At 34.3% G+C, this 20,902-nt stretch overlaps 1 pseudogene; it reads left to right on the top strand.

Moving 5' to 3' along the window:
- Nucleotides 1-12,974: 12,974 nt before the first annotated feature.
- On the top strand, nt 12,975-16,721 carry LOC114739167 (G-type lectin S-receptor-like serine/threonine-protein kinase At1g11410; annotated as a pseudogene).
- The last annotated feature ends 4,181 nt before the right edge of the window (nt 16,722-20,902 follow it).

Genomic DNA, 20,902 nt, shown 5'->3' with positions numbered 1-20,902 from the left:
GCGATTAGATTTAAATATCTTCCCCTTATGAATGGCCTCATCATTAACCATTCTTCTCTGCTTCAATGCAACCGGAAAGTTTCAAGATGGGGAATTGGGGATGGGCTGAACCAGGAAAGGCAGTGTCCATCAAAGAACAAGAGGGAGGTTGGGACTCATAAATGTCAGCCCACACGTGAAGCCCAATCTATCTGGCCATCGTAGAAGTTATTGGGCTGACTTAGGCCCAATAGCGTGACTCCACATATTCAAGCCCTAAGGTTGAACAGTTTCCATGTGAGTGAACAAATCTTCTATATAGCCACATTTATTACCTGACAATACCTTAAATAGAATTACCTCTCATAGAAAGATACACTTCCCTATCAACTAAAAAAGACCCTCATTTTGGACTACTAACAGGAATTAAGTTTAGCAGAAGGATTTAATTCCTCGCAATGTTTGAGTTCTTATTAGAAGAAGTGTTCTCAACAGTGCTTCTTGTTAGAGTACTAGTTGAATAGTCAAAGTAGTTAGCCAGCTGTATGTAACTAAGTCTATTAAGTTAAAGAGTGCTTAGCTGTCATATATATTTTATAAATATTGTACCCAGAGCATCATTAATGAACTGAATCATTCAGCCACACATATCACTATCTCTTTCTTCTCTTTCTCTCATTGTTTCTCTGTCTGCTTACCATTCTCTTTCATGGCATCAAAGCATCATGGTTCTGAATCCATGGAGAAGACCTCGCACACTTCTAGATCTGGTGATTCCACTATTGTTCAGAGGAAGGATATTGTAACCTTCACTCATCTTGTTTTGGTAAAGCTAGAGGAGCATAACTATCTCGTCTGGAAAAAAAAAATCATTGCTATCCAAGGACATGATCTTCAAAAATTCATTGACAAGGAATCTAAGCCACCAAACAAATATCTCGCCACAGGCAATGATGGAGAAGGATTCAAAATGAGTCCTAAATTTCTTCACTGGCAGCGTCAAGATCAATTGCTAATGTCATGGATGTCGTGCTTATGTCTGAAGGTGTCCTTACAAGAATAGTTGGATGTGAGACTTCTCTCCATATCTAGGAGGAACTTTAGACACACTTTGCTTCTCAAACCAAGGCGAAGGTTTGACAACTAAAAACACAACTCAAGACTACCAAGAAACAAGGTCTATCGGCCAATGCTTACCTCCTGAAACTCAAAGGAGGTGTTGATGCTCTAGCTGCTGTTGGACATCCGCTCTCTGAATCGGATCATATTGAGCAAATCTTTAAAGGACTACCTAAAGAGTATGACTCTTTTGTCACTGTTGTTATGACTCATACCGATCCCTATACTGTTGATCAAATCGAGGCTCTCATTCTGTCTCAAGAGGCCCGAATTGAGAAAGCTCATAAAGTTGCTGAAGTGCCAAGTGCCAATATTGCTCAAGCTCAGAGTGGTCGTGGTCATGATGATTGTTCTTGTGGAGGATGCTGTGGTCGTGGCCATGGTAGGAATAATGGTGGCTCTCATGGAGGTCGTGCTAGCCAAACAAACTTCTCCAAAGCTTCCTCTTCTTCTATTTTTTGTCAGATTTGTGAGAAAAGAGGTCATACTGCCTCTGACTATTGGTACTGATTTGATGAAGATTTTTAAGGTCTGAATCTCTTTAAGCAAAATAATAAGAAATCACAAAGTGCGAATATTGCAACTACTGATTCCATTGTGGATCCAAACTAGTATCTAGACTCAGGAGCAACCAGACATGATAAATCAGGTATAAAGAGACACAATTCTATTTCTGTTGGTGATAGATATGACTTAGGGTGTGTTTGGGTTACACTCCAAACCATGGTTTGGGGACCCAAACCATGGTTTGGGGAATAATCTACCCAAACACCCCCTCCAAAAACCAAAACCATGGTTTTGGATCAAAACCATGGTTTTGACTCCAAAACCATGGTTTTGGAAAAAGCAAATTTTTTTTGCTTTTGGAGAAAAAAGAGAGAGTGTAAGGGCCTATATGATATGTATTTTGTTATTTTTTTTATAAACATATTTTTTTATAAATATATTTAATCTTATATTTTATAAATATATATACACATTAATTATTTATTAATTATATTATCTTATGTATTATTAATTATGTTGGTAAAAAACATATTATTAACAATTTTATTCATTCAAATTAAATATATCATAAAATCTATTTTTTCTGTAATTATCATATTAACTTATGTCTTTTTTTTAGTAATTTGTATATATAAAAAGTGCTTCTGATAACAACTATCCAAACACTCTCACTTCTCAGAATCACTTTTTTACAAAATCTATTCTTCACAGAATTTATTTTCCCCAGAATCTATTCTCCAGAATCACTTTTCCAAACCACGGTTTGATTTTATCCAAACACACTCTTATTGGTACATTACACTGGTCACACCACTGTTAATTGCTCACAACACAAATCCACTTTACACCTTAAAGATATTTTACATGTTCCTTCTATGACGAAGAATCTTTTGAGTATCTATCGTCTCTGTATTGATAACAACATTCTAATTACTTTCCTTTCTAATGTCTATCTGATCAAGGATCTCCAGACTAATCATGAAATGTTTCGAGCCTACACCAAAACTGGTCTCTATCCTCTCAAAGGAATCCTTCAACAACTCCACAATATCAGACAAAACAAATCATGTCAAGCTGCTCTTATCACTATCTCTCCCGATAAAGATAAGTCTACTTCTATTTCTGATTCCATTGTTCAAATTCATTGTAATTCATGTGCTTTTGTGAATTCTTTCGTTGTTTCCTCTTTTAGGATTTGGCACAACAAGCTAGGTCATCCATCTTCACCTGTTATTTCTCAAATAATGCAACTTTGTAATGTCTCAAATAATAAGAAATCTATTTTTGATTTTTGTAATTCTTATTGTCTTGGAAAATCCCATAAATTGCCTTTTGCTGATTCACACACATAATATACTAAACAACTTATTGACACTGACATATGGGGGCTATCACCACATACCTCTCTCGATTGTTTTCGGTACTACATTCATTTGACTGATGCTTGTACTCGGTACACATGGTTTTATCCACTCCATGCAAAGTCAGAAGCTTATTATGTGTTTTTGAGCTTTAAAGCCATGGTTGAGCTGCAGTTAAATTCTAAAATCCTAGCTGTTCAATCTGATTCTGGCGTTGAATTTCTCAAGATTGGTAAATATCTCAAGGAGCATGGAATTGAACATAGGTTGAGCTTTCCTTATACTCATGAGCAGAATGGTGTTGCAGAGAGGAAGCATTGCAAAATTACTAAGATGGGCCTTACATTCTTGCGCAATGCTTCATTGCCTTTTACACTGTGGGTTGAAGTGTTTCATACCATTGTTTATCTAAGTAATCGATGGCCAAATAAATCAATTGATAGAATTTCTTCTTTTCAAAAGTTATATGGGAAGGTACCTAGTTATCAGCACTTAAGGACTTTTGGTTGTTCCTGTTTTCCCTATACGAGACCAATAAAAACAAAATGGAATACAAGTGCTGGGATCCTCATGACAGGACTTATGTTTCACATGATGTGTTGTTTAATGAAAGTGAATTCCCACATGTCAGGCTCCTCAATCATATAACCACTGTCAATACAACACCTCCCTCTTCTATTTCTCTTCCTTCAGCTAACCCATCTATTATCATACCCACCTCACCTAACTAGTGCAATACTACTAATATGTCTTCTTCTACAACTCCTATCAATTCTACAGGTGATAGTATACCAATTACAACTGAGTTCTATCTCAACAGCACCTTCTGTTGCTGAGAGTCCTATCTCATCAGCTTTTTCTTTATCTTCTGAAGCTCCATTAGCACCGGTTGTTCCTTCTGCTAGAATGGTCACACAAAGTATGAATGAAATTTTCAAGCCTATGGCTTATATTGTTGACACTTCAAATGATGAACCTAAGTCTGTTACTGTTGCCCTTCAATTTCCTGAGTGGAAGAAGGCTATGGATGATGAATACGAGGCATTGATGCGAAATAAGACTTGGCATTTAGTTCAGCTCCTACCTAATCAACAAGCTATTGGTTGTAAGTGGGTATTCAAAGAGAAAACATAGCCTGATAGCTCTTGGAAATATAAGGCCAGACTAGTGGCCAAAGGCTTTCACCAAAGAGAAGGTCTTGATTTCAAAGAGACTTTTAGTCCTGTTGTTAAACCTGTGACCATTTGAGTTATACTCTCTGTATATTGCTATAACAAAAGGGTGGCTCTTATGTCAAATTGATGTTAATAATGCTTTCCTCAATGGAAATCTTGAGGAGGAAGTTTATATGGTGCAGCCTCAAGGCTATCAGAATCAGAACAAATCCTTGGTTTGCTGCTTAAACAAAGCTCTCTATGGTCTTAAGTAGGCTCCTCGAGCATGGTTTGAAAAGCTTGGCTCAGTGCTAAATCTATTTGGCTTTATTAATAGTAAATCTGACCAATCTCTTTTTATTCGTATGAGACAAGATGAAGTTACATATGTGTTAGTGTATGTGGATGATATTATTTTAACAGGCACGTCTGAGACTGTAATTTTTGAGCTTGTTTCTGCTCTTAATCCCAAGTTTGCTCTCAAGGATCTGGGAAAGTTGAATTATTTTCTGAGTATAAAGGTGAATTGACTCCCAAATGGTTCTTGATTCCTTTCACAAGCAAAGTAAGTCAAAAGTGTGTTGAAGAAAGCTGGTTTTTCCTCAGCACGTGGAGAAAAGACACTAATGACTTCAAGTATGATAATGACTAAACAAGGTACAGTACCTATGGATAATGCTTCTCTCTATAGGATGATTGTAGGGTCTTTACAATATGCCACTATCACTCGACCTGAGATAAGTTTTGCGGTTAATCGAGTATGTTAGTACATGCAAGAACCATTTCAAGAGCATTGGGTGGCAATTAAAAGGATACTAAGGTATCTAGCAGGAACTATAACACATGGGTTAAACATTTGTCCTTCCACTCATCATTCCTTGGTTGCTTTTTGTGATGCAGACTGGGTCATTAATCGAGATGATAGGAAAAGCACCTATGGATATTGTGTTTATTTTGGTCAGAATCTTATCCCTTGGTCTTCAAAAAAGCAGACTACAGTGTCAAGGTCAAATATTGAAGTTGAATATAGGAGCATAGCATCCATTGTTGCAGAGAAATTATGGATCAAGTCACTGTCAAAGGAGTTACAAGTTAAGCTTGTTCAAGTTCCTAAAATTTTCTGTGATAACCTGAGTGCAGTAATGATGATAGCTAATCTGATTCTTTATGCACGGACAAAACACTTAGAGCTTGATCTTCATTTTGTTTGTGCGCATGCAATTCGAGGAGAAATTAAAGTTCTACATATCCCTCACTACAAAAAAAAAGACTTTAGGTGACGAATTTCGACGGCGACAAAAAAAGTCACCGCTGAAAGAGGACTTTCAGCGGCGATTTTTTTTGTCACCACTAAAAGTTCTTTGTCGCCGCTGAAAATATACCTTTAAAAATTATTGGGTTCACTTTCAGCGGCGATATTCTGTGGTTGCCGCTAAAAGTAGACTTTCAGCGGTGACTATCAGTGTCACCGCTGAAGGTCTGACTTTCAGTGGCGACTTTATAATGTCGCCGCTGAAAGTGTAATATAATAATATATATTTTATTTTACAATATTAATAAACAAATTCAATCTGGCTCAGCGGTGAGAAGATTGGACATGAAAGGAGGTGGTCATGAGCAAGGTTGTCAAACTCACGAGTTTAAACAAACTCGTACAAATGAGATAAACTCGGATTGTAAACTTGAATCGTAAACTCGTAAGAGTTTACTTTTATTAATAAACTAGTATTAAAAATATAATCAAATAATTAATATATAAAAAATGAGAACAATTTCATTTAAATATATTTTAAATTTAAATAATTAAAATTATATCCATCAATGATCATAATTTATTATATTCAACAAAATTTTTTTTATAAAATTCATATATAAAGTCACTAAACATGATCAAATCCAAAAATTTAGCATGAGTTTAAGAGGGAGTTGACATGATTTTATAAGTTTAAAACGTAAAAACAGTAAACTCGGTAAATGAACTCGTAAGTTTAACTGAGCTTACGGTTATCACGAGTTTAAAAGTGAATCGACACGATTTTGTTAGCTAAAAATGTAAAAACGTTAAACTTAGAGAGTTAACTCGTGAGTTTGACAACAATGGTCATGAGTTCAAACCTTGAAGAAGACACATTTAAGGTGAAAATATTTGGATGATGACGTGGCGGGGAGGAGTGATGTGGCAATGACGTGGAGGTAGCTAGTGATGATGTGGCGGCCAGCAACGATGACGTGGCAGCCTGCGGTGATGACGTGGCGTTGCTAAAGCCAATTCTTCTTAAGCATTACTTTCAGCGGTGACAAGAATGTCCTCGCTGAAAGACACTTTCGACGGCGACAAATTGTTGCCACTGAAAAGTCTTTCAGCGGCGACAAGAATGTCGTCGCCGAAAGTGTCTTTCAGCGGCGAGTTTCTAAAAGTCACCATTGAAAGTATCTTTCAGCAGCGACCTTTTTAGTCGCCATTGAAAGTATCTTTCAGCGGCGACCTTTTTAGTCGCCACTGAAAGTTTTCACCACGGCCACCACGACAACAACTTTTTAGCGGTGACTTGAAGACTTTTAGTGGCGACTTTTATACTTTCAGCGGTGACTTTTTGTTGCCACTGAAAGTCAATTTTTTTGTAGTGCCTTTATCTAGTCAGATTGCTAATGGTTTGACTGAGGCTATATCTTGTGGAGATTTTCTTATGTTTAAGAAATATTTTTGTGTGGGAGATGTACGTTAAATTGAAAGGGGATGTTAGAGTATTAGTTGAATAGTCAAAGTAGTTGGCCAGCTGTACGTAACTAAGTCTTAAGTTAAAGAGCGCTTAGCTGTCATGTATATTTTATAAATATTGCACCTAGCATCATTAATAAACCGAATCATTCAACCACACATATCACTTTCTCTTTCTTCTCATTCTTTTATTGTCTCTCTCTTTGCTTACCATTCTCTTTCACTTCCAATAGAAGGAGACCTCTGTCTAGTAACAAAAAAAAACTTGATTTTGGACTAAGTTGGTCAGAAAATCTTTAATATTAATTTTTTCCCTTGAATTTCTTAAACAGATTAAAGATCTCATCTAATAAAATGTGCTCCTTGTATTAATATATGTTAATATAATTTAGGGTCCAATAAAATTTTACCTAAAGTCTGACTTTCTAATTAAATTAACTACAAAATCTCATACAAATCAACAACACCCCCAGCTCATGGCCCAAATTTCAGCGACATTCTCCCACCATTAGGCTCAATTTTTCTGCCTCGTCTAGGTCTCTCAAGTTCAAATTGGAAAACAACACGAGACAATGTCATTGTTTGCTGAAGGAAAAAAGAAGCATTAAGAACGGAGCAAAATGAATACAAATATATTATTAATAAAAAAAATATAGAGGACTATTATATTATACATTTAATTTCGAATATTATTATGGACAAAGTATCTAGAAAATTAATCATCTGGGATCTAATTTCTGATATGGCTGAGAATTTGCAGATACAAAAAAAATTAATTAAATTAGTTATTTGTAAAAAAAAATGTGTGTTGATTTTTCTAAGGTACCCATTTTAATTATTTACATTGAAAACTACTCTCTAGATGAAATTCCCCTTAATAAGTGAAATCACTAGAAAGACAAAAATGGGAAGACAAAATAAATTAAGATTTTATACTTAGGATTAATGCAAATCCTGTTCTTACATCTTATAGGGGGAGAAGTAATCATATTACCAGATATTTGAAACTGGAATTGCCTGGCTTGAGTAAACTAGCATGCGCGGCTATTAATGGTGGATTATGTTAAAGTCATATGGAATCCTTTGCTTTCAAAACTGTAGGAAACTACAAAGATACCAAAGAGAAATACTTGGCGAGAATGATGGTGAAGGGGAACTTTATTTCCTGCTTGAAAATTTTGAACCCTTCATTTTGCTTCTTAAATGGAAAAGCTCATCATTTTACTGTTTCTGTTCTAAATGCTGCGGTGAAAGACTCCGTGAATTTTTTTTTTGTTTGGGTATAAAGACTCCATAAATTTTAATAGACTTGTTAAGATCGATGTCAAAGAAAGTCTACGGTTTGAGTAGGTAAAACTTCAGCGTCCTGTCTTCTTTTTGGAAGACAAATGAAATGGATTTAGACAAGAAAAACCCTGTTATCAAGTGAGAAATCAAAGGCATAGTTCATGGATTTTGGCACCCAAAAAAAAAAGGTATACTTAATGGATCTTTAACTTTTACGCCTTAATCCTGAATAAAAGTTCATCTTTTTTTACGTTTTATTTGATTCTCTATGGGCTAAAAGGACATTCAGTAACCTGATTTTATTTTCCAAATACATTCAGTATCTTAATCTTTTGTATGGTGTATTTAGCACTCTGATCTTCTTCTTTTTTTAGTGCACCCAGCATCCTAATCTCATTTTTGGTCCATCTAGCACCCTAAAGATTGAGATGCTAGATATAACTAAAAAAATAATATCATGATGTTAAATGCACAAGAAAAAAAAGACCGGGGTGTTGAATGTACCTGAAAAATAAGATGATTGAATGCACGTTTAGCTTATAATAGGTTGCTGATGAAATTGATTAAGCCTAGTCGAAACTTCAAAGATTATTAGAAGTTGATCCACACAGTAATATTAGAACATCAGTAAAGTACAATACCACTTCGTGTATTACTCTTTCAACCATATGTAATACGGGGAATGACCTTCAAACTCCTGGAGTCATGATTCTGCAAGAAATAGGGTAATTTCTATTTTTCTAAATACATATGATTAACTGTCCCATGATCGACTATTTTTTTTCTTTTTTGTCTTCTCCACCGAAGTTAATTTGGTAGAAACCCATGAACATGCATGTCTGAAATTACCATAGTAACATAGAAATAGAAGAGATGTTATATCTAGCCTAAGAAAAGATCGATGTTAGATTATGCCAAAAGCAAAAGAGAAAAACAAATTCATGTTTCCTTCACTCCTTATAAGAGCTATTTAATTAATTCGCACAGATTAAAAAGTTATAAATTAATTAATTATAATAAATATGACTTAATCTTTCTAAACTATCCCTATGAGACACTAGATTAAATATCAGTTTATAAGCTAGGAAAAATAATTTGGAAAAGAATAATAAATGTAAGAAACAAATTGAATTGAAATCTTATATTTAAAATCAAATATAACTTCTAAAGAACACAGGAAAAATAATTCCAGACTGAAAACAAAAGTTTGGTATGATAGCTATTTATGATTGGAATGCTGATTGACCAGTTCGCGGATGAAGTAAACAGCTTGGTACGTCTGACCGGACATGCATATTTTAATTCAGGAAAACCCACTCAAAAGGAATTTAATAAATCCGATTTAATTAATTAGCATTAAGTTAAGAAATGTACCAAAAAACGAAAATAAATTATTCTGTAGCTGTGGAGGCTCATTTGAGCTGCCGACACATTCAGTGAACGTACAAAGAATGTTGGAGACAAAAAATTTCATTTAATTTAGAACTAATTACTCTGACCCACCCATAATGAATTCAAAGTGGTTTTATTATTATTGGCCTTTATAATTATAAAACGAAATCTATCACTTTGGTATGGGAGAAGGGAGGAGGTAGGAGGGATTTTACTTCCCTCCCCTTATTTGGATTGCTAAAATCTTTTGGAATCCCCCTTCCCAAATTAGGGAGAATTAATTTTTAATATCCCCATGTTATCTTTTTTATCTTACATCAGGTGAAAAAGGGATGGTAATTGTTGCGCTTTTATTAGATCATATATCAAATCATTAAAAATCCTTCCTCTCCTTTTTCCACTCATCAATCCATCCAGACAAAATAATATTAAAACTCCTCTCCTCCTTTTTCTTTTTTTCCCTTCCATTAAAATCCCTTTCTTCCCTTCGCTTTTTTTGAGCCAAATACACCCTTAAGACAGTGGTGCTCATAATTTAATAAAAGACTTACATCGTTTTACTCATTAAAGAATCAAAACTTATGATTTGAAATTTAAAAAACGAAGACCGAAATTTGTATAAACTTGAAAGAACATAGATATTAACCCTTAAAATATTGAATATATAAAATAAATTTTATCCTAAAACAAAAAATAAAATTTTGAGGGGATGGCCGAATACTCTCCAAGTAGTAAATGGTGGGCATGGGACAGAGATTATTTCAGGTTTAATCAACACACTATGGCCCTTCATAAAACATTAATTTAACGCCCTCTATCTCCAGGGCCATTTCAGGTTCTATCAAACCTATTAGATTCCAATAATTCGAATTAAGTAGGTCCACATAAGGATGATAAAATATCTGCCCTCAAAGATTTTTTTTTTGGGATTAATACAAATAATTCAAGGGAGAATTATTATGAATTCCTAAGAAAAGAACAAAATTACCGAAATATCTTAATAACAAGCGAATAGTTACCATTTTCTATATTGAAACTGGTCATTATATGCTAGCTGCTTTGTATCATAGAGACTTGTTAACAATTACTAACTCAGGTTTTTAATATTAGATCTTCTTTGATTTTTATTTTGATTCTAAATATAAAATCTCAATTCATTTTGTTTCTTATATTTATTTATTTTTTCTTAAGATAGTTCTTCTAATAATGGTAGTTCTAACTAATAAACTTGATTGGTAAGGATATTTTAGAAAAGATAGCGCATATTTATTGCAAATAACTAAATTAACTTGTTTTCTTAATCTATTCAAATTAGTCAAATAGTTTTTATATTTAGGACTGGAGGTAATGTATTTATTTCTCGAGACTTCATGACAGTTTCCTTATTTATAATTCGGTGTGTTTACTTGGACAGTCACCGATGAAGAAGTCGTCTGAATGAGACGCTTTTAATTCAAGGAATGAGCATGCAAAGTTGGAAAAACTTCCTCCGACCTCATCGCAATGTTTGAATTATGACACTAACAAACCGATATGTTTTCTTTCACTCCTTCTTCTGTTGACTCGGACGGACAATGATGCCTCTAAAGACTTGACTCGTAATGATTCACGAAACGTTTCAGTGGCTCGCAATAACTTGTAATTGACTCGGACAGCGATATCTCTGGAGGTTGTCCATGCAAGCAGATATTTTATATTATTATATATATATATATATATTCGCACAAGCAAGTAGATGTTTCTAAAACCTCCTGCCCCTATTTATTAAATTTAAATACATTAAAAAAATTAATTAATTAATTGATTATGACAAATATAACTTGATTTCCCTCAAATACTCCTGTGTAACATTGTATTATATATCAATTTGTAAATAAATTAGATAAATTAATTTGAAGAAATTTGATCAATATGATAAATAAAATAGATTAAGGTCTTGCATTTAAAGCCAAAACTAACTCATCAACTATTTCCTACATTTATGACCAAAGGATTAAATATGAGAGACAAAATTATTTAAAATCTTATATTTATGACTAAATATAATTTTTCACTAACTTATATATATATATAATATATATTAAGAATTAGATGCCATATATTTTTTCTTAAAGAAGCAAATAGCATAGTCTTGGGTGTCCACATTGATGATTGGATTTGAAATCTCAAATGGTTATCAATACTTGGCCTCCCATGCGGAAACTCCAATGTCGATGAATAATTTGTCTTTTAAAAAAAATTAATTAACATTATTTATAACTTATGCCATCAAGAGTTAGTCTAGTTAGTAAAGAGCTGCCTCATAACTCACAAAATCGTGAGTTTAAATCCAACTGCCTATATGAGGACTTTGTTAGTAGGCAATTTGTGAATATCTCTATAAACACTCTTTCAACTTGTAAGTATGTCCTAACTCTGGTCAACACATGAAACCAACTCTCCTAAACTTTCTCTTACTAAAAAAATAAATAGTGATTGACCTTTATGTATTGATGAGTTTTACTCTCCATTTTTTCAATTATATAGATCTAAAAATCATGTAATGCAGGAGAAAAATAAGAAAACTACTCCTCACCTTTTATACAAGGAGTATCATCGGCTACAATTTGTATACCACTAGTAATGGAAGTTCTGAGAACGAAGATAGCTATGAGGCTGATTTTCATATATCTAATCTTATTCTTCAATTACTGCTTCTTGTTTTGTGCAGCTTTTTCTTCTGACGCCATAACCATTGGCAAACCTTTAGCGATAATGGAGAGCTTGTCATTTCTAAAGGAAGAAAATTTGCTCTTGGCTTCTTCTCTCCAGGCAAATCTGCCTTTCGCTTTGTTGGAATCTGGTACTATAACTTGCCAAAGCAAACTGTTGTTTGGGTTGCCAATAGAGATAATCCCATAAATGACTCTTCTGGAGTTCTCTTCCTCAACCCAAATAATGGAAATCTCGTCCTCCGCCAGAACTCTACCAACTTGCCCATTTGGTCCTCGAATGTTTCTGTCCCTGTTCCAAGTAATACAGTTATGGCTCAGCTCACTGATTTAGGTAATCTCGTTCTGATTCAAAAATAATTACTCCAAAAATGTGTTGTGGCAAAGCTTTGATCATCTCACTGACACCCTTCTTCCATATGCCAAACTGGGTTTCAACAAAAGAACTGGTCAGAACTGGTTGTTGCAGTCATGGAAGACAGAAGATGATCCAGGAACAGGAAATATCTCATTCAGGTCCAACACATCTGGGAAAGATCAAGTTTTTCTGTACAATAAAAAAGTTCCATTGTGGCGAGGTGGGTTCTTCAATGGCGAAATATTTGTGGGTTTGCCATCTATGAAAAGAGAACTGTCATATGCTTTAAACCTTACTATCACAGACGATGATAATTCTGCCGGACTCACATATCACGCCGTTGATCCTACCGCCATCTTTCGGGTCGGAGTTGTTTCAACGGGCTACATGCAAACACATAAATGGGATCATGACACAAATGATTGGAAGCTATATGGGACACACCCAGCAAGCAATTGTGAAACCTACGGAACTTGTGGAGCCAACAGCAAGTGTGATTCTTTCAACTATGCTTACAACAAGTGTTTTTGCCTACCTGGGTTTGAACCTAGTAACCCTAATGAGTGGTACACGAACGATGAATCAGCTGGTTGTGTGAGGAAGAAAGGACCATCTTTGTGTGGGAATAATGGAGAAGGCTTCATTAAAGTAGACGGTGTGAAGATTCCAGATACTTCGATAGCCAATTTTCAGCAGGGTTTGAGAATGGAGGATTGTGAGCAAGAGTGCTTGAGAAATTGTACTTGTAATGGCTATGCAGCTTCAGATGTGAGAAATGGCGGAAGTGGGTGCTTGACTTGGCATGGAGATTTGCTGGACACAACGGTATTAAGTGAAGAAGGCCATGATTTATATGTTCGTGTTGATGCTGTTGAACTTGGTATGTATGTGTTTGTGTTTATATATATAGTGTGTGTGTGACTTTTCCTTCTTCATTTCTTTTACTGGTTTTAATTTCTTTTTCCTTTGTCTTAAAGATCACTTTGTTTCCATTTAATTTTCTCAGCAAATTATGCCAAGAAATCAAAAGGAACGCTGCCAAAGTCTGGGATGGTGGGAATTCCAGTAACTACTTTCGCTGTGATTGTTCTTCTAATTGCCTTGTGTGCTTATTGCTTTCGGACAAGGAAAATAACAGGTGACTACTTTCTTTCATTTATTGAGAATTATAACGAGGACTCAAGAAAGAAATAATTACAAAATAAGTCTCAAATATTATATTTTATTTTCAAATTTGTCGTTACAGATTACTTGGATTGTTATTGGAACTTTTTAATAATTATTTTTCTTCTTTAGAATTTGATTGTAATTCGCCCTTTATTTATTTATTTTCTCAGAAACAAGTTATGTTTCAATAAAAATAATCATCTTAAAGTGAATTTAAGGAAAAGTAGAAAGAATAAAGGAGATGAAGAGAAAAATAACATATAGGAGAATTATAATCAAGGCTCAAGGAAAAAAAATACTAATAAATCTTAATAACAAATGAATCGTTATTATTTTGTACCATAACTATTCTGTTAATTCTCCTATAAAATTTGTCGTTGCTACAAATGGTAGCTATATTGGCCTGATGGACCCAAAAAAGAGCGAATTATTGACAATTACTTCTGATAATTTTTTTTCTTTTGTAAATATTGATTCAAACAACTGTAGATTCATGAGTTTAAATTGTAAATAAAGCGTTTAATTTTCAAATATAACTCTCTCTCTCTCTATATATATATACGCAACTGAGATTCCTTTTTGCGATTTTTTTTTTTTTTTTTGCAATGGTTTGAACCGATACTTGTAGCTCTTTTTTAGATTTCTTTTTCCTTTTTTTTTTTGGATCTACCTATCATTGATTTGTTAATCTTTTGCAACTCATCCCCTTTTTCTTTTTGACCCCACGAAACTAATTAAAATACATGGATGTATGTATGTATGTTGCCGTCGGATAATTAAATGGGTTTTTTTTCCCGTGGCTAAATTTTTTTTATCTGATATTGAAGGCATTGGTTTTTGGGTATCTTTTTGTTCTACTGTTAATATTATTCAAATTTTCTTAGCGTTATTCCAACCTCTCATTTTCGCCATGTTTAGGTGGTGAAATAACTGAAGAACAAATGAAAATAGATTCTCCAATAGAAGAGCAGTACCATGATGAAAATAGAGCACAACCAAGCTTACCATGTTTCAGCATTAAAACCATAATGGTTGCAACAAATAAATTCTCCAATGAGAACCGATTGGGGCAAGGTGGATTTGGTTCTGTGTACAAGGTAAGTTAAATATTTAAAATGAAAATATTTCTGTGCACTCTTGTACACACAATCTAATCACCAAAAAATTTATTGAGTTGTTAATATGTCATGACCTGTTCTCAGTTTTTGCATCTCATCTTGTCATTTCCAATTCGCCTTGCTGCTCATTTATTGTAAGATTTTTTTCATGATTAATTGCTTATCTGGATTGTGACTACCTTTTAATTTTCAGGGCTCATTATTTAATGGACAAGAGATAGCAGTGAAAAGATTGTCTCAAGGTTCCAGACAAGGAACTCAAGAGTTCAAGAATGAAATTAAGGTGATTGGAAGATTGCAACACAGGAATCTTGTAAAGTTGCTTGGTTATTGCATTCATAAGAAAGAAGGATGCTGATATATGAATACCTACCCAACAAAAGCTTGGACTTCTTTCTCTTTGGTGCGTGTTCTTCTCCTTCTCTTCTCTAGACTAATATTGCTTTCAGATATCACACTTTCAATTAACATACCTCAATAAATTAGAGAAGAGGCAAATTGCATATTACTTCATTAGATTGTCATTTCATTATATTCGGTGTCTGTCCATGATTTTTCACATATCATAAACATTGTCAATAAAGAAATTTTTTTTTTTGGGAAAAAAAACTAAGGTCGTACTACGAAACGGCTCAAAGCATTTGTGTTCAGCATGTATCAAGGATGAAAACAAGGAACAGAACTAGAGAGAAAAAATTTGCTGCAATGTTGATTATTTTGCTTGTCTTCTTGCTGATTTTGTAATTTTTGCTCAATTTTTAAGGATTTTCCATTTGACCCATCATACAAAAATGTCTCTCATTTGGTCCTATAAAATGAAATTTTCCCTATTTAATTTGTATGTGTTTGATATATCAAGATAAGGTTTCCAACATTTTCAATGTTAAGAAGCTATTAAGGTTCATTGCAGATAGGGATAGAAGATCATCACTAGATTGGGATACACGTTTTCACATCATCATTGGAATTGCTCGAGGCATCTCTATCTTCATCAAGATTCAAGGTTGAAAATAATCCATAGAGATCTTAAAGCTAGCAATGTCCTTTTAGACCTCGCAATGAATCCCAAAATTTCAGATTTTGGAATGGCTAGAATATTTGGAGAGGATCAAATCCAAGCAAATACAAAACGAATTGTTGGGACATAGTAAGAACAAAAGTCTTATGCATACTTTTAAATAAAATCACCAACTCAGTTCAATAACAATCTCATGTCATAACTATGTTTCTTATTGCAGTGGCTATATGTCTCCAGAATATGCAATGGAAGGACAATATTCAACAAAGTCTGATGTTTTCAGTTTGGGATTCTGTTGATAGAGATTATTTGTGGAAAAAGAAATACAGATCACGATAAAGAGATCATCTGTAAATTTAATTGGACATGTAAGACTAAAGATACAAGAGGATGAAATTCAAATAATCATTGATCCGTTTCATTTCCTCTCATTTAATTTGAAAGCCCTAGAAATATTGGCTTCAAAATTTTGATGGGTATTTTTTTTCCCAAATAATGAAATGATATTGCAATTTTTTTTGGTAGGTGTGGGAGATGTGGAGAGAAGAAAAATCCTTGGACATAGTGGATCCAATACTTGGTGAAGCATATCCAATTGACTTAGCCCGAAGATGTATACATATTGGGCTGTTGTGTGTGCAAGAAAATGCCTCCTATAGGCCTTCCATGTCAGAAGTAATCTACATGCTTGGCAATGAAGTGTCCCTCCCCTCACCTCGAAGACCTGCATTCCTATTCAATTCGAATGCAGAGCTTTCAGAATCTTCAACATCTAAAGATCCTTCTGTAAACGAAATTACTGGTACGACAATCAGTGCTAGATAAACATGACGTGGCATAAGACAGGGAAGCATTTTATGATCCTAGGTCTTCCTATACTTATTATCCTTAATTTTGTATCAACATGTGTAGTGTACAAATGTTTACATATTAGCCACAGCACTTCTGATTCCCAAAAAAGGAAATCATATTAGAATGTCAATACGCCTCCTTTATCTCCGACTATCCGTCATGGGCAGCAATCAATAGGTTCTCGAGTTTGCCAGTGATGCCGATGGTGGCAACTAAGAAGTGTTCTGTATATTTTAAGTAAATATCCTAACTAGCTCCTACATATAGTATCAAAAAGAGTATATTCTAAGGAATCGAACTTTGAGTCCTAGTGGGTGATAAGAAAATGGGCATCACTAGTAGGTTGCGTGCTGATGGGTGATAAGGAAATTTGAGTCCTAATGTGTGAATGTGATACTACTCTCTTGTTATGGAATTGATCTTAACCATCCTAACATCAGCTAGAAGGTTTTGATCAGGCTGAATCATTTTCTGTGTTGAAGATTTTGCTAAAGCTGTGTTTGCTGTTAGTCTCTTAACTTTAGAGAACAACATATAGTGCAGCACATAAATTGGAGGGAATATTGGAAGCCTTTGGCACCACAATTTACAGCGTTGGACTCATTAAAGCAAAGCATCACCACATTTATTACATGGCATGATCTTGTAACTTCATTTTATCAATGGCTCATATTTGCTCAAACTTCGTGAACTTTAGAGGAGTTAAGTCCTCTCAAACCCAATTAACCACTAGGCTTTGCATGTTCACTTAAATTTGTAAGTTCAATTGTTTTTTCTATGGAAAATCTACAAGTAAATGAAACTTGCTACGCCACGTCTTGAAAATTTAGGAGTGACTAGCCTGAAATATAAGAAGCCCATATCCCTTAAGCCTGTAATATATAAATCTCTCAATTATATATGCAGAACAAAATTAGCAACTTCCTGCAGAGGTTTTGATAGTACAATTCAGTTAAAAAGAGCTCCACCCCAGATCAACAACCATCCAACACATAAATAAGGCGATGATCCAGTCTATGACCTATATGGAGCACCTAAATTACAAAGTAAATACTCCTCCGATCCTAAATATAAGACCCTTATACACACTAGTATAAGGGTCTTATATTTAGGACCAGAAGAGTACATAAGTTTAACCTTACATTAACTATATGTTAGTTCAAAATGAGCAAGGAATCGCCCCACCAATCTGTTGGAGCAATAAGGTCACCTACACTATTTAAGGCCATAAATATTTCTAATGATTAACATCCCTATTATAGAAATTAAATAAATATTGAAAGAAATAGATTAAACATATATGCCTCTGTATAACATAAAAACATAACAATTATTTTCAACTTCTAAAGTATACAATCATAAGCAAAAATGAAATTATATATAAGACTATTAAATGAACAAAATTAAATATATAATAAAACAACTTATCTATAAAGTTCAATTCACGAATAATATAAAATCTCATTATTTAAAAGGACTTAAACAAAACAAACAAACAACAAGCTTGGACAAGCGCATGGTATATAACCAATTAAAGCATGACTTGAAGCAATGAAAACAAGCATAAGAACAATGCCCACAAATAACAAGCACAAATGACGTGCCCACAAATATCAAGCATCAATGATGCGCCTACGATTATCAAGCTAGCTATGTTTTAATCATGGCACGTCAATGACTAATAGTACTAATATTAGCAACCAGTGTTCTGTACTTAGTTCTCAAAAAACGTTTTCAAGCATGTGTAGAATTAAATTACCACAGCGGGGAAAAATAAAAAAACTTCACATAATAAAAGCTCATGAAAGAACATTTTACAAGACTTCGGCATGAAAGCTTACAAATCATATCTCAGAAGTTTCCTCCAATTTCCATGCACGAGTGTTCAATATAAATAAAATGAAGAACAAATAACATTAAATAAAATTCTTATTAATTATATATTTAAATATCAATGACAAATGATGTAATTCCAAACAAATTTGCCTTGATGAAGCATTGTTTAAGAAATTCGGTAGTTTAATTAAAGTATAGCAAGTAGTAAAAATATCATTTGTAAAAATTATTGAGATGCTATTCACTTGCCTACTAAGCCCCCAGTACATAACTTAAATGACCAACACAAAGTCATTATTATTCATTCAATTTTCTATGAGAGATTCATAATATCTCATCACAAGATTTTCTATGAGAGATTCATAATATCTCATCACAAGATTTTAATTAATGAGTTAAGCAACCATCTAAACATAGAATCATAACTTTCTAACTTCTACTGCTATTTCATTTACTACCTCAAACTAATACTTTCTTACCGACACAATACAATCCAATTTATATGTCCAACTCTCTTCTAACATATGCAACTAACCTCCACTCACGAATCTTAATCCATAAATGTCTAGAGTTGTGAAGAAAGGAATCCGCTTGCTATAACATGAAAATCAAATAAATTTACACACTATAATTAACCCATATAACTCTACTCACAATTAACTACTCATTTGTTTATAATTTCCTTCCAAACTTTTTAACAAACACCTTATGTGCATGCTAAATCAAGTCATAAAACAATCAATATATTATCTCATATTACTATCCAAACAACTTCAAACGTCTAGTATGGATCACAAAGTCTCCTTAATTAAATCTTTTAACAATATTTAACTTATAATAAACAGAACCCATGTCTTCTTCTCTTGCAACAATGTAAGATTTCAGCAAAATGCCTATTCAAGCAAGCTTTCTTCCCCAATACTAAAGCCAAATAAAACCCCAAATTTCAATCTTATTCCAGATGCGCAGCTGTAAGGGAAAGAAAATTACCTTAGCCCCCCGCCACGTAAGACTCGCCGCAAACAATCAGAATTAGAGGTTTTAAAATATACAGATAAATCCAATCAACGTGACAGCAATGCAGGAGAACGGTTCGATATTACCCACACATATAACGTCTTGCGGTAGCCAGGAAGAAGGAAGAAGATGACGAACGCAGCCGCAGAAAAGAAAGAAAGAAAAACTCCAACGACCTCGGCACAGCGGCGGCGTAAGAGGCAGAAGAAGAAGATGAAGTCGCAACTGCAAAGAAGAAGGAATTCGGGCCCACGCCCTTTGATCATATTGACAAAAAACGAATGGAAAAAAGACCGAAGCTCGTGCACACCTATACCCGCAGAAGCGTCGATCGAATCAGAGGAAGAAGAAGACAAGCTGAAGACGCAGAACGGAACTCAGGTTCGGCCGCATACAGCAGCAACATGCAGAGGCCTCGACATGCTCACCGGCGACGGACCGACAAGGACGGCGAACGACGACTGAAGCTTCTTAACCCTGCTCTCGCTGGCACGACGGAAAAAATGGGAAAAGGCGTCTCCAGTAATGTATTAAAACCCGGGCCGAATGTCAAACTGGAAAACCTAACGGGTCATGGTTCATCCGGTCAATCGATTTAATCGGTGGTTGGACTGGTGACATAATAATAAATAAAAATATTTATATATACATAAGATAAAAATTAAGCTTGTTTATAATTATAATTATATTATAAACAAATATAACATAAGAAATGAGATGGTATGAAAAATGTTGGGACTTCAAATATTTCAACATTGTAAGTATATCCTATTAAAAAAGATATAATAAGATCATAAGAGTGAAAAAAGCAAAGATAGTCTGGGTAAAAAACAAATTTGAAAAAAAAAACGGTTAAAAATACATTTTTTTTGCAAGATGTCTAAGTATAACTGGAAAAACCAGAATTCACCAAAAAAAAAAGAACGAAAAAGTGCAGAAATGCAAGAGTAAAGTCAGCGAAAACGTGGATAATATAATATATTATTTCTTTAATGACAACACGTTTTTCGAGTTCTAGAAAGATGAACCCATTTGCCTAGTAGTCAGTAATGGGTTTTGATACTTCTCTCTCTTCTATTGCACTGCGTTTCTTTCTCTTCCCTTCTCTTTCTTCCTTCGTCTGTCTTTCTTCTTCATCTCCGGTGACTGTCATTTTAAGCAGAACTTGGGCCGGTCGGTTATTCCAAAACAGTTCCGATTCCCGAACTAATAGCGGTTTTCCGATCGAAAAGCTGGCTTATCCCGTCTCAAAACGGCTTAACATCAAAGACGGTTTTCAAGCATGGCTCAAGCCGCCCTCATCTCCG

The sequence above is a fragment of the Neltuma alba genome, unplaced genomic scaffold, assembly GCF_004799145.2.
Source record: "Neltuma alba isolate B1F8T4 unplaced genomic scaffold, ASM479914v2 tig00013791_pilon, whole genome shotgun sequence".
Taxonomy (NCBI): domain Eukaryota; kingdom Viridiplantae; phylum Streptophyta; class Magnoliopsida; order Fabales; family Fabaceae; genus Neltuma; species Neltuma alba.
Note: the sequence above shows the minus strand (reverse complement) of the source record. Positions and strands in the feature narration are given on the sequence as shown.